General features: G+C 35.3%; 1 protein-coding gene and 2 pseudogenes across 2 annotated transcripts in view; 2 read left to right on the plus strand and 1 right to left on the minus strand.

Annotated features, from left to right (window-relative positions):
- RAB28 (RAB28, member RAS oncogene family) overlaps window positions 1-15,279 on the plus strand; it is a 104,161-nt gene that overhangs the window by 54,744 nt on the left and 34,138 nt on the right. The window lies entirely within an intron of this gene.
- Window positions 2,030-2,367, minus strand: LOC112919869 (DNA-directed RNA polymerases I, II, and III subunit RPABC4 pseudogene; annotated as a pseudogene).
- Window positions 10,332-13,089, plus strand: LOC112918536 (secretory carrier-associated membrane protein 3 pseudogene; annotated as a pseudogene).

The following is a 15,279-nucleotide window of genomic DNA, read 5'->3' on the forward strand; positions in this document are numbered from 1 at the left end:
ATTAGTAGCTGATCTGGGTTTTTAAATTTATGATGATAGTTAATGTTGGATTTTCTCAGCAGTTGTTACCTTGAATGTGAGGATGGACCTAAAGGCTTGCAGTATCTCTCACCCTAACTATAGAGTATTGGTGGCATGTTGTCAAGTCAGGCTTCAAACATGGGTACCTAGGCAGGCTATAACTGAATCCCCTGCCCATTGTAGAAGAAAAGGAATTTCCTTAGACCTATTTACCACTGATTTACCAGTCTGTCTAGCTGTCCTTCTTCACTCTTTATACCTTTGTAATAGTTCAAGGTTATGTGGACGTACTGATCTGTTTTCTGTCTCAGGTGGTGGTATACTAGGTCTGCTTGGCTAATCTGGAATGTTTCCCCAGATTTTGTTCCCTGTATTGTTTTAGTTAGTAGTGGTCACAAGAGACACAAGGAAGTGGCAGGCATGCTTTTTGTCTCTCTGAGGGCCAGTGCTGAGTACCAGACACTGTGTCAACTCTCTTACAGTATCACTGATTTGTTAGCTTACCTTGTAGGTGTGGGATTGCACGAGGATCAGCAGTTCCTTTAGCTCCTGCCAGATTTCTCCCTTCATTGTCTCTGAGTACTTGTCCACTTGTACATAGCTCACCTTTGGCATCAAGGTTAAAGTTGGTGAGAGCAGGTGTGAGTTCCAGTTTGTCATTGCCAGTTTCTGTTGTCCTCTCAGAATCCAGTTTGTTCTTGTAGATTTCAGTTGTCTTTATCAATTCTAGCTCATCCTCATAGGTTCCAATTTGTTTTTGCTCCTCTGTTTATCCAGTTCCCTTCCTGACTGCTGGTCAGGTTGACCTGTAGTGACTTCAGGCTCAAGATTAGATTCAGAGGCAACAGCCTGTACCTACTGCTCCAACAGCCTCCACAGTTTATTTATTTATTTATTTATTTATTAAATTTTTATTTATTTATGATAGTCACACAGAGAGAGAGAGAGAGAGAGGCAGAGACACAGGCAGAGGGAGAAGCAGGCTCCATGCACCAGGAGCCCGATGTGGGATTCGATTCTGGGTCTCCAGGATCGCGCCCTGGGCCAAAGGCAGGCGCTAAACCGCTGCGCCACCCAGGGATCCCTCCACAGTTTATTCTAAGGTGTAACCCTTACAATAAATTCTTTATCACCCATACTGGGTTCTGTTGCTTTGATCCAACCCTAATTGATACACTTTGCCCTTCTAGGATTCATACTAGAAACCTTTCACGTTAGATCCCATATTTAGAGAGTTATTTCTACCATCTTATTTTATCTTCCAGAATTTTTTTTTCTGTCTCCTCCTCTTGGCACCTTTTCTTTATTTTTAAAAATACTGTGTGTATTCTCATTTTTAATATTTCATCTGGCATATCAGTGATACTTTAAACCTTAAATAATAGTTTGGGTTAAAAAAATCCTTATTGTCTTAAGTACTGTTTTTTTTTTTCAAAATTTACTTAAGATTTTATTTATTTATTCATGAGAGACACAAAAAGAGAGGCAAAAACATAGGCAGAGGGATAAGCAGGTTCCATGCAGGGATCCTGATTTGGGACTCAATCCCAGGACTCCGGGATCACGCCCTGAGCCAAAGACAGATGCTCACTTGGTGAGCCACCTGCGCGTCCCACCCTCAGCCAATATTTAAAAACATAGTCAAGCATTATATACAAATACAGAAGGCCTATATCAAGGAAAAATGAAAAATTTAACTCAAAATAATGCATTCATGCTAAGTACATTAGTATACACAGAACAAAATGATGCTGGAGAGTTTACAGACTTGGTGATATAAAACAGTAGTTTCCAAGGAACTTACTTAATCAGATCTTCAAAGAGCCCTAGAAAACTTCATTTTTAACAAGGCCCCCACAAGATTCTAAGCCTTGATTAAAAGTGTGGTTTAAGGAAGCACTTTTTCACCCTGTGTCAGATTATATATACAATAAAAGTAAATTATTATCAATTATTGAACAAAAAGCTTTTCTTTATAGAAACTATTGATACCTAAATACAAGATGGATTTTAAAATGAAATCATGTGTATTTGTATTCATAAAGATATATACACTAATCAAAGGCTATACAACATTAACAGCAAATCCAGGTACAAACGAAGATAATCCTCTGAACTCCATGTTTCATCGAGCATCAAAAACCACCAATCTTTTAGTCCTTTTCTTGTACATTATTCTATATCCACATTCTCTGCATCTGATTGGATCCCTGGATTTTATTTCATTTCTGTGTGACATTCTCCGCAGATATATATCATTGGCTGCTGCTTTGGGGGTTGAACGTCCTTCTGGGTGTCCATTGATAGTCCCTCCAAATCCTAACCAACCACTTCCCTGACCACGCAGCCCGGGAGAAACTTCCTACTCTTAAGTACTGGTTTTAAAAACATTTAAACGACTTAATAGTCTTGTAAAGACAGTTGAAGTCTTTTTACCAATAAAGACTCATTTAACAAAACATTGAGCTGGAGAGGTTACAAAAACCCAAAGAAGTTTGTATATGTAAATTGCCTAGAGTGAGACAGAAGTGGTATTTTACATCAACACCATGACAGAGGCATAGCGAGAGATGTTTTGACAACCAATATTCAGACATATTTTTGTATTAAACTATAGATGGGTGATATAATGTGATGTGGTCATTGTAAAGTTAGGTCTGAAACTTTTCAGCAACTTTAAAGTTCAAATGCTTGTTTCAGTGACATGTGGTTCTTTATTGGAAAAGGCTTGCGTATCTTTTGTTTTCATTATGGTTGTTTAGTATCAGAGGTAGTATGTTTTGATTTTTGAAATTGACTTTTTTGCTGGCAATTGATAGAATTGTTTATAGGCATTCATTTTAATTCATGCCCCAAGTGAGATTTTTATGATAGTGCTTATTTTCTTCTGAGACACTTATATTTAAAAGATGATATAATAAATAATTGCAGATTGGATTAATTTCCAATGAGGAGATCTGAAAATATTAAATTTTAACATAATATTATTAAGTGTTAGGAGAGTAATTTCATAACTTCGTAGAGTACCATTGATGCCAAAGATGCCACTGATTTACTTGTTTAAAAAAAATCACCTTTTCAGTACATGTATCTCATTGATGTTTTAGCATAGTGAATTATTTAAAATATAATGCGTGTGTAATGTATTTTAAGATGTTATAGTGTTATCCTAAAGTTATTCTACAATTATTCTATAATAGATATTATGTAGGATTTTAAAGTATAATCATTACATATTCAATTTAGAAAATGTGGAAAATGCAGAAGTTTATGAAGAAAAAAATAATCACTCCTAATTCAACCTCACAGAACCAACCAGTTGTTAATATGTACATGTATTCTGTCAATCTCTTTGCATATGTATATATTCTTTTCACTTAAGGCTTTAAGCCTACATATCTTTCTTGTATGCAGACTTTTTAAAAGCTATATTTGGAAGAGCCACCTAAAATTTTTACTGATTGGATGCCCCATCATTTACTGATTGTATTATGGACATAGAATTGGAGGGAATGCTGTCAGCTTTTCTTATTAAAAGTTTTTCTCTTGGAGTAGTCAATAAGTCTATTTTTTGACAGTCTCAGAATTAGATGATTCGTCAACATGAAAACAGTTTTCAGGTAGATTTTCTGCAGTCTCTTTTTTAATTTAAATTCAATTTAGTTAACATATAGTATATTAATAGTTCTATAGTCTCTTTAACTTATAGTATATTTTATATAGGTTGACAGCTTTCTTTTGCCTCTTTTGGGTATAAACTCTTGTGTTTATTGTTTCAGCTTCATTGAACATACTGTACTCATGAGATATATTTCTGAGGTTTAATTTTTTCAATTATTTTTTTATTTTTTTATTTTTAAGTAATCTCTACACCCAGCGTGAAGCTCAGATTTACAACCCTGAGATCAAGAGTTGCATGCTCTACTGACTGAGCCAGCCAGATTCCCCTCTGGGGTTTAATTTTAAATAAGAAGTACCATGTACTATATTTGAAAGTATTTTAAAATTAGAATGTATCATATGGTAACATACCTCAATAAAAGAAATACTGCTAGTTTTAAGTCACAGATGCTTAGATTTGAGATTTTGGCTATATGCATTTGTTTCCTACTAAGCCAGAAAATTTTCACTCAGTCTTCCAACACAAGCCATTTATTTCTCAAATATAGGTTTACATTTTCATTAGGAGACAGAGATATTCTACACAAAAATGTTAAATCTTTTGAAAATGAATACCTGAATGTAGAGTTTTAAAAATATTCAGGAGTCCTTTTTAAATCCTACTTCAGAATTTTTCTCTAATTTGGAACTAGCCAAAAAGTACACAGCAGTCTTAACAAAAAACAAACAAACAAACAAAAAAATGGCAGATACCTGAAAACAAAAAACAAGTGTTATTAAAATTTAGCTGCTGAATGTGTCTGTTTTTGTTTCAGTAAAGTATTTTTTTGGTTTAAAACTGAACACCAAAGGTGGTTGTATAAAAAATTTTGTTCTTAAAAAAAAAAATTTGTTCTTTATTCTATCTTATTCCCCGTCACTGCTGCTTATATCCATAGAGTTATAACCTGATATACTGATATGTTGAGACTGTGAGCAGAAATCTTTGTCAGTGGAGATGAATGTTTTTCTAGGTTTGCAGTGAAAGCTCCTTCTTTCTTTGGGATCTTTCTTTTTTTAAGTATTATAGATTACTAGTCATTCTTTGAAATTTAAGTAAGAATTGACAAAAATTAAGTTTTACATTTATTCTTAGATTCAGGAGTGAGTTTTCCTCTTTCAAAGGAAGATTCCTGTTAGGAATTATCTATATTTGTGCCTTTTCCTTAAGAAGAGACTTTTTAAAATCTTTTTTTTTTAAAGATTTTATTATGAGAGACAGAGAGACAGGGGGAGAAGCAGGCTCCATGCAGATAGCCTGACATGGGACTCGATCCCAGGTCTCCAGGATCACGCCCTGGGCTGAAGACAGTGCTAAATTGCTGAGCCACCTCGGCTGCCCAAGAAGAGACTTTTTTTATTAGAGGAAGTGTTTTCTTTGCTTGTTGTCTTAACTTATTTTTTCTTGCTTATTGACATATTGGGCTAGCACAGTCTTCTGAGCTTGTTACATAATAGTTTAATATCAAAGTCTAAGGGACACTTAGTAATTAAGAACATGCTTTCAGTTTTTTTGAGAATGAAGATTTTTTTCTAAAACCAGTTTGGTTAAAATGCATGCTGAGGACCATTAAAAACAACGATGTGTGGGAATTTGACTGTTATTATTGTAAATATTTGCACACATTCAGTTTCCTCTTGTATTTAAAAGTATCCATTCATTCATTCATGAGTATCTTTGCTGTACCAAGCACAATGGTGAGGGAGACCGTATGATAGTGTTGTTTTAGAATGATGTGCTTAGTACATAACGGGACTTTTACAGCAGAAGTAAATGCATAAACAGAATCTTAAGAGATATGCAGGAATGTCGCATACAAAAAAGGGCAAGAAAGAGCAGTCCAGGTGAAGTAAAACCTTAGAAGCTAGAAAAGAGCCTGAAATATAATGTAAATTTATTTGTCCTATCTGGAGGTTAGGGTGTAAGGCAAGGAGAGCTGAGAAACAGATAATGTTTTAAGGAGTTTAGATTTTCTCCTAAGAGCAATAGAAAGCCTCTGAAGGCTTTTAATTTTAAACAGAAGAGTGGTTTTGACCAGTAGTGTAGAATAAGCGTCCACTTTTTGTATGGCCCATTATATAAGAATGGTTTTTACATTTTTAAATGGTTGGAAAACATCAAAAGAAGGATATTCCAAAAGTGATATGAAAATTGTCCATATATAGTTTTATTGGAAGAGAGCCATATTCATCTTTTACATTGTGTCTGTGGCTGTTTTTTCACTACAATGACACAGTTGAGTAGTTGCTGTGGGTTCTCCATATGACCCACAAACTCTAATGTATTTACTATTTGACTCTACAGAGAAAAGTATGCCAAAACCTTGTCTAAATACATCAATTAAAATATAAAGGTAGTCAGAATGGATAAAAAAGCAAGACCCACTTAGATGCTGACTATAAGAAACCCACTTAAAATATGAAGATTCAGAGAAGCTAAAAGTGAAAGGAATGAAAAAGAAATATTCTGCACATACTAATCAAAAGAAAATGGGAGCAGCAACATTAATAGTATTTAATGCAAGTAAGGAATTTAATGCAGGTATTAAAAAAGAAAATATAACATTCAGAGGGTTAATTCCCAGAAAGTCATTACAATCCTTATGTCTATAAACCCATAAAGAGATATTCAAAATACTTAAAGCAAAAACTGATAGAACAGAAAAGAGAAATAGACAAATCCACCAATGCAGCTGAGACTTCAACACCCTTCTGAATACTGGTAGGGCCTATAGACAAATAATCAGTCAGGAGGACATAGATGACATGAACAGCATTGACCAGCTGGACCTGATTGACATATATGGAACATTCCATTCAACAACAGCAGAGTAAATGTGCTTTCAAGTGCACACAGAATAAGATAGACCATTTTCTCGCCTATAAAGAAAACTCTTAACAAATTTAGGAGAATTGAAAATGTTGTTTGTCACTAGTTAAATGAAACTAGAACTTAGTAACAGAAAGATATTTGTAATATGCCAAAATATATGGAAATTAAACAGCTCACCTTTAAGTAATGAGTGGTCCAAAGATTTTTAATTGAACAAAAATGAAAACACATGTCAAAATTTATAGGATGCAGCTGAAGTACTAGTGTTTAGAGATAAGTGGTTAGTATTATTAAATGCTTATATTTGGAAAGAAAAAAAAATTCTCAAAATCCGTGATCCAAGCTTCTACCCTAAGAAATTAGAAAATGAAAGGCAAATTAAACCTAAAGCAAGCAGAAGAAAGGAAATAGTAAAGGCAAAAGTAGAAATCAAAAACAGAGAAATCAGGGTATCCGAGTGGCTCAGTTGGTTGTGTCCAACTCTTGATCACAGCTTGGGTCATGATATCAAGGTTATGAGATCAAGCCCCACACTGGGCTTTGTGCTAGGCATGGTGCCTGCTTAAGATTCTCTCTCTCCCTGTGTCCCTATTTCCCTCCATGCCCTGCCCCCTGAAAAAAAATTTAAAAAACCGAGAAATTAATGAAACTAAAAACTGGTCCTTTAAAAAGAGTGACAAAATTGATAAACCTCTAGCCAAATTGAGCATGAAAAAAAAGGTACAAATTTCAACATCAGGAATGAAAGAGGTGAATTTACCACATATCCTGCAGGTGTTAAAAGGAGAATCTTAAATATTAAGAAAAATTTTACTTCCGTAAATTTGACAACATAGCTTAAATAAATTCCTGTAAAGATACAAACTACTAGAGTTCATTCAAGAAGAATTAGATTAAACTGATACTGCTATATTTATGGAAAAAATCGAATTCATAATTTAAAATGTTCTCAACAAGTAAAACTGTATGCCCGAATGGTTTTACTGGTGAATTCTACCAAACATGTTTAGAAGAAATAATACCCATTATATTTAAACTCTTTCAGAAAACCAAAGATATCACACTTTCCAATTCACAGCAGCAGCATTAATCTGATACTAAAATCAGATAATGACACTATAAGGAAACTGCAGACCGATATCCCTCATGAACATAGACGCATAACCCAAAAAATTCCTTAACAAAATCCTAACAATGAATTCAACAATATACAGTGTAAAAGAAATACTACATCATGTCCAAGTGTGATTTATACTGGTAATCCAAGGCTAATTCAGTATTCAAAAATCAATTAATATAATTTACTATATCAATAGGCTAAAGAAGAAAACCCATTTGATAATCTCAACGGATGTAATAAAAGTCATTTGACTAAATTCAACATCAATTCATGTTTTAAAAAAACTCTCAGCAAACTAGGAATGAGAGGGAATTTCTTCAGTCTGGTAAAGGGCATCTTTAGTTGTCTTTTATAGTTGCCTAACTATAAGAAATAGTTAATATTATACTGAGTAAGAGTGAATGCTTTCCTCCTGAAATCAGGTACAAGGCAAGGATGTCTGCTCTCAACAATTCTTGTGTTCAGCATCATTCTTGAGGTCCTAGCCAATAAGAAAAAGATAAGATATACAGATTAAAAATGAAGAAGCAAAATGACTAAATTTTCAAATATGATTATGTTGAAAATTCCTGCGTTGAGAAAATTGTGCAAGCACAAGACCCAAATAAAATAAGACAAATATCACATTAAAGGCGACAAAGACTAAATATTATGAATGTTAACTTCTTCTCAAATTGATTTACTGATTCAGCATAATTTCAGTAAAAGCCTGATGGTATTTTTGCATATGGTATTTAGACAAACCATATCTAAAGTGTATATGGAAGGGTAGAAGGCCAAGAATAAGTCACTCTACTCCTGAATTACAAACTGAGGAACATTTACCATGCCACTGATCAAGATTTTTTATAAGTAGCTTATAATAAAGACAGTGCAGAATTCACTCAAGGAAACAGAATAGAGATGCTGGAAACAGAGCCCATGTAGATGGAACTTGGATGTTCTTTTGAAAGTGGTATTGAAGATCTTTGAGAAAGAGTAGAATATTTAAAAAGTAATCCTGGGACAGTTTATTTGAAAAGGAAAGTGGATCCCTATATTAACCCCATACACAAAAAATCACTTCACCTGGAATGAAATGTTAATGGCACAATTTTTAGAAGGAAAAATACAATAATTTCTTTCCTATCTTGGTATGTGGAAGGAGTCTTTAAACAAGATGCAGTTGCTAAATTTAAATAATACATCAATCACATAAGATAAGTATGTTTGTTTCTACCAAGTGACACATTAAAGAATTGAAAAAGATAAGGCACAAATTGGGAAAATATATTTATAACAAAGTAAATGACAAAAGATTACTATACTTTTACAAATGTACAAGGAAAATACAACTCACTAGGGAAATGGACATAAAACAGAATAAGAAAGACAAATGGCCCAAAGACATGAAAATAAATACAGTCTCCTCACTGAGAAAGAAATGCAAAATATGACCACAAGTACGTGATAAGGTACAAATCAAGAGGCCTAAGAAAAATAGTGATGGAGACGTAATGAGGATCTACAAGAGTTCATATTCACTGCTAGATGGGTTACAAATTGGCACAACCACTTTGAGAATAATTGGGCATTATTCTATAAAGAACATTTGTAGACTATGCTTGATCTCAGCCAAAGGCTGAGAACCAATGAACATTCATAGATTCAACATTTTTTTTCTTCTACTGTATATCTCAGACTGCTTCACATACGTATCAGGTGACAGGTACTGTGAATAGTCACAATGCGTCATTGGTAATAGCTAACAATTGGAAAAAAGTAGAATGTCCATTAGTTAGGAGAAAAGAGATACAAATTGTGGTATGTTTATCAAAGGTATCTTATATGGCATTGAAAGTGAGTGAATTGGGACACCTGGGTGGCTCAGCGGTTGAGCGGCTGCCTTTGGCCCAGGGCGTGATCCTGGAGTTCCAGGATGGAGTCCCACATCGGGCTCCCTGCATGGAGCCTGCTTCTCCCTCTGCCTGTGTCTCTGCCTCTCTCTCTCTCTGTTGCTCATGAATAAATAAAATATTTTAAAAAGTGAACTATTCTACTTGTGATAACGTGCACGAAACAATGTGGTATGGATAAGGCAGTCCCAGAAGACGACATGTGTACATATGTGAAGAGAAAGTTGTGTGAGTGTTAAGAATGCAGACTCTGGAGCTGGATTGCTGTGGGTTTGAGTTCTGACTCCCCTGCTTACTAGATGTGTGTTCTTACATAAGTACCTTTCTGTGCCTCAGGTTTTTCATCAGTCAAATGATGGCTGTTGTGAGGATGAAGTGATTTAATATGTATAGAGTAACTGTAAAACTACTGCTCTAGAAATGTTATGTCTTCTTATTACTGAGTTCTTTTGCCATCAGGCACTTTTCACTGTTTTCTTTTTGTTGTTATTTAAATGATCTTTTATTTCCTCTCCCAGTAGATCTAATATATTATGGGGAATTGAAAAATACAAAGACTTAAATAACCGTAATGTAATTGCCTATAGAGGCAATTTTTTTTTTTTTTAAAGATTGATTGATTGAGACATAAAGAGAGAGAGAGAAAGAGAGAGTCAGAGACATAGGCAGAGGGAGAAGCAGCCTTCCCACAGGGAGCCTGATGCAGGACTCAATCCCAGGATCCCGGAATCATGACCTGAGCCAAAGGCATATGCTCAACCACTGAGCCACCCACGCACCTCCAATTGAGGCAGTTCTTACCATGGCTTCTGTTCTTTGCAAGATCCCAAGGTATGCTGGTATCTAGACAGGACAAATACAGTTTTTTTTTTTCCATGCAGATCTGTGTATGAAAGGCATAAGTGAATTTGGACCCTATTATATCTATATATGATGCAGAATTTTGTGAACCTGTACAGTTCTATGCAGGTATGAAATTCTCTAGTAAGAATTCCTGTGGAGAATATTCAAAACATTAGTTAATTTTCCAGTTCATTTAGGCTTTTGGCATTTGGGCAAATCCTAATATTGATGATTTATGCACACATGTTATAGAAAGCAATAAAAAGTTGTAGACAGCCACAAATATAGAAAGATTTACTTATTCTGTGGTGCTATGTTCTCAGACCTATTATTATCATTTTAGTGTGAAGTTAGAGGAGAAGGAGTTATCCATTATCTATCCCCAGAAAGAAGTTGGGTAATCTAAATAGCGAGGCTAAATAAGTTGAGGAAATAATATGAATTCGCACGTACTCTCTCCTGTCCTCTTGATCCTGGCTGCTGGTGGTGTTGCTCTGGTGGCTCTACAGAGTTCATGTTCATTACTGCTTCAGAATTCTTACACGTTGGTTTGTGATATATATATGACTACAAAGGATATGCAATGCAAAGTGATTAGGCAAATTTTGTAATAATATGGAGAATCTATAAAGGTGTGGGAGAATTATTAGAAGTAAAGTAGTTAACAAATGAGGATCTGGCAGAGTCAGGTGATAAATAAGTAAATCCATGAGGCTCATGGCACATACAGGAGGTCAAAAGAATCTGATCTGGTAAAGGAAAAATGTAAAAACTATGAATATTTTAGCAACAGTGACTTCTTTATGATCATATGAAAAATAAGGTTTGAAGAGAAGATTGTCATTTTAATTTTAATAGGAAGTTTTAATATAGTGGGCTATACATACATAAGAATCCATAAGACATATGTATAGGTAGAAGAATAGCCCTTCCTGCGTCAGAATGTAGAGTGTGGCCAGGCACCCCAGAGGCCTCTGAAGTGTCTTTTAACAATCCTCTTGCCAATGTTAGAGATAACTCGTATTCGTTTTTCCTGATCTTTTCCTTGCTGTTGTTTTTATTTATTTATTTTTATTTTTTATTTTTTAATTGAAAAATTTTTAATTTTTTTAAATTAAAAAATTTTTTACATATATATTTTTTACTTGTTTTTAGTTTTATTATCTGTATGTACTTCACTAAATAATATTTATTTTGGTTTTTTAAAGAATTTCATATGAATGATGTCATTTATGTGTATTCCTTTGTGGCTTATGTCTATTTTTCACACCTTTTTGTGATATTCATTCTTATTATGAAGTGAGACTCTATTAATTTTTCAGTCCTGTATAGTATTCCTGCAAAACAAGAAAGGATATAGAGGTGATTCATGAACAATGTAGGGGTTAGGGAATGACATCCACGCAGTCGAAAATCCACATGTAACTTTTGACCAAAAACTTAACTACTAGTAGCCTACTGTTGACTGGAAGCCTTACAGATAACATAAGCTATTGGTTAACACATATTCTGTATGTTGTATGTGTTATATACTGTATTTTTACAGTAAAGTAAGCTAGAGAAAAGTGTTATTAAGAAAGTCATAAGGAAAATAAAATACATTTACTCTACTGTATTTATCCAAAAAAATCTACACATGGAAGGGAGCTCTAAGGGTTATTACTGTCTCTGCCCCCTACTGTCCAAGGGCTTGGACAGTAGGGGGCAGCCTGGGATGCAGTTACAAATAGGGCTCAGCGCAAGCTTCCCAACCCCTCTTAAGGTCCCAGCTGTGTGATCCAGCACTCACCTAGCCCACAGAATGCCACACTTGATGCCTGCAACTCTCTGAGCCCTGGAAGCTACCACTAGTCTGAGAGCCTCTTGCCTCTGGCCTGTTGCTTCCACCCTTGGCTCACTCCTTTATGGTCCTCCAGAAAGCTTACGGTGGGACTCCTACAGCACCCAGGCTTCCCCTCAGCAGTCCCAGCTGTCCTGCTAAAGACACAGTAGCAGCTCAGCTGGAAGGCAGAGGAGTTGGATCAGAGAAGGTTAGGGCTGCAGCATGCTGCCTTGAGGAACACAGCTCCTCGACAGAAGAGTTAGCCCCTCTTTTTGCTTAGCTTGGCCCTACTTTGTACAGGACATCTCCATGGAGATCCTCCAAGAATTTCAGAAGACCCTATGTACCATGTATGACCTCTGCATGGGCAGCTCTCTGACTCTTCTCCTGAATTTCCTCTCCTGCCCAGCTTTTCATGGAGACCAGAAGTGGCCCAGGCTTGGGCAGTCTGTCCTCTGAGTTGTCCTTTGCACTCACTGCTCCTTTGTGTGCTGATACTGCCCCATGTGTAAGGCTTTCGGGAGCAATAGTTCATTCAGTTTCTTTGTTTTCTTCATTGTCTTCATCCAGGATTTTTTTTTTTGTCCTCCAGGCCATAGGCATTCCAGGTTGGGGGTTCAGTGGCTGGATCTCTACTCTGATGGTGCTGAAGGCCGACACTGTCGGCCTTCAGTGGCTGTTGCTGTGCTCATGCTGCTGCTTGCCCTGTTCTTCATTAGCATCAGTGTACTGGGAATTGTGATGCTCAGGCAGATCCACTCCTTGTACTGCTGCACAGATGCCAGCTTTTAGGAGGCCTGGCCAGAATTTGCTTCTGGTGTCTTCAGTTTGGTGGTACAAACTGTAGCTGTCAGTGCAACCACTGGGGTTCAAAAATGCCTTCCAGGCCCCATGACCCCTGATTGGGATGCCCTGGCTCTGCCACTGGAGGGAGCTGGCTTAGTTCACACCCCTGAGATCTCTGGGACTTGGCAAGAGATCACTCACTACTTGAGGTCTCCTCTCTCATGCCCTGCCCCTGCCCCTGCCCACTGCCCACTGCCCACCATCCCAAGAGCCCCCTGTGACCAGTCACTGCTTCCCTCCTCCACTTCCTAGTTAGGCCACACCACTGCCACCTCTTACACACTCCAGTCCAGCTTCCCTCTTGTGCCAAGGCAATGGCTTTGGTTATTTAAATATAAGGAAGTAGAATGGAACTCAAAAAAAAAAAAAAAAAAGCCAACATGTAAGTGGACCTGTAGTGTTCAAACCCGAGTTGTAGAAGGGTCAACTGTATGTTATTTTAGAACACAGTTGATACTTTGTATTTTTTAAGGCTTAAAAATATTTTTGTCTTTATTCAACACATACTTTCTAAGTGGCTATTGTATTATATGCTTTTTTGGGTGCTTATCTGCTTTTGTTTTTAGCTACATTGAATAAAAGAACCAAATGAGCATGGCTTAAATAATGAATTTATTATATCAATACATTTGATTTTATAAAACTTCATTTCTGTGTCTCTAAAGCATGAAACATTTAAAGGGAAAATCCTAACGAGGGGAATACTTGGAACAAATTTGGCAATTTTCCTTATTAGAGAATGTACTTATGCACATTGATAAGGTTAGACACTAAAACACAGTAGAAAATAGAAAAGGAAGAGACATTTGCTAAATAAATAAAAAAACTAATATGGAGGAACAATGTTAAACTGCACTGAGGTTTTTAAATTTATACTAGAAAGTAGTTGTTTCTTTGATGATATCTTTTTTTTTTTTTTTTAATCTGTGGAACAGTGATCTTCAGGTAGTTCTGTTTTTTAAAGAAGGTTGGTTTTAGAATCTGCAGAGTCAAAGTCAAGTTCTGGTCATTTTTTATTTTGTGGCATTAGCAATTCTTCTAATACAGTATGATTTACTATGTCATCAGAGAAAGACAGCATTAGAGAGTGTGCATGGCAGGGTAAAATTAAACACATGCTCACAATCAAATTAATGTATTTCATCTGTCTTCAACTAATAACAATCTGTCATGTTATCTATCTGAGTAGGGGCATAAACAGTTTATTTTGTGTTTGGAGTAACTTCCTGGAGGTAGTTAATGTGACAAGTAGTTTGTTTGAATTGAGTATAACCAGATCAACACTCTAGATGTTTCCTTGATACCCTAAAAATTACTGTGAAAATCTGTACAAGTGCTATATTTGTATTTTGCTTATATTTCTGTAAGTTAGACAGTGACATATTTTATAATTATTTGACAGAGAATATTTCATTTTGGCCATCATATATGATATTATATATCATATATGAACTGAGGAGCAAATATAGTTTATCCTTTTAATACTTTCTTTCCATTGATAGGGAATAGACATTAATGATCAGCATCATACAGCACTTTCCCTTTTTGTAAAAACAGTACATTCTGGTTTGGACGAAAAAGTCATATTTGTTATCGAATAGTTTTTTTATAGCATGTTGAAAATGAATATTTAGGAAAACAGGAATATTATAAAGTGTCAGGCCAAAATAAAAAAGTAAATGATACTATTGTGATGTTTTTCAGATTTTAAAAATCTTAGGATTTTTCATCACTTAGTCTAATCAGTGGGTTTGAGTATTACATATTTGATACACGTAGTTTATAAGCTATTTATTACACTTGTACTATAACTTTAAAGACTGTTCTGTTCATTACCTCAGTAATCCTATAGGTAGATGCAGTGGAGTTCTTAAATAAGAATGCCTGAATGCCAGTAAACAAATAGGACTTAAAAAAGGAAGTTATCATGTACTTGGCTAATTAATATTAGTGTGTATGTTTTAGAAGTCAAAATATATACATATTTTAAGGACATGTAAATAAAATTTAATACATTATTAAGGATATTTTACTTGTCATATTTGGGCTAATCATGATGGATCATTTTTAAACATTATGTAATTTCACAATTTGTACAGCTGCAAGTACTTTGTAAAGGACTTTATATAATCAAGTGTTAAAAAAAAATCAAGTGTTAAGGCAAAGAGTATCTTAGTTTATAATGCTGATGGGCTTAGTTTTATGATTTAATATCATTAAAGAATACTTTTAAAGTACT

This window comes from Vulpes vulpes, chromosome 14 (assembly GCF_048418805.1).
Source record: "Vulpes vulpes isolate BD-2025 chromosome 14, VulVul3, whole genome shotgun sequence".
NCBI lineage: Eukaryota > Metazoa > Chordata > Mammalia > Carnivora > Canidae > Vulpes > Vulpes vulpes.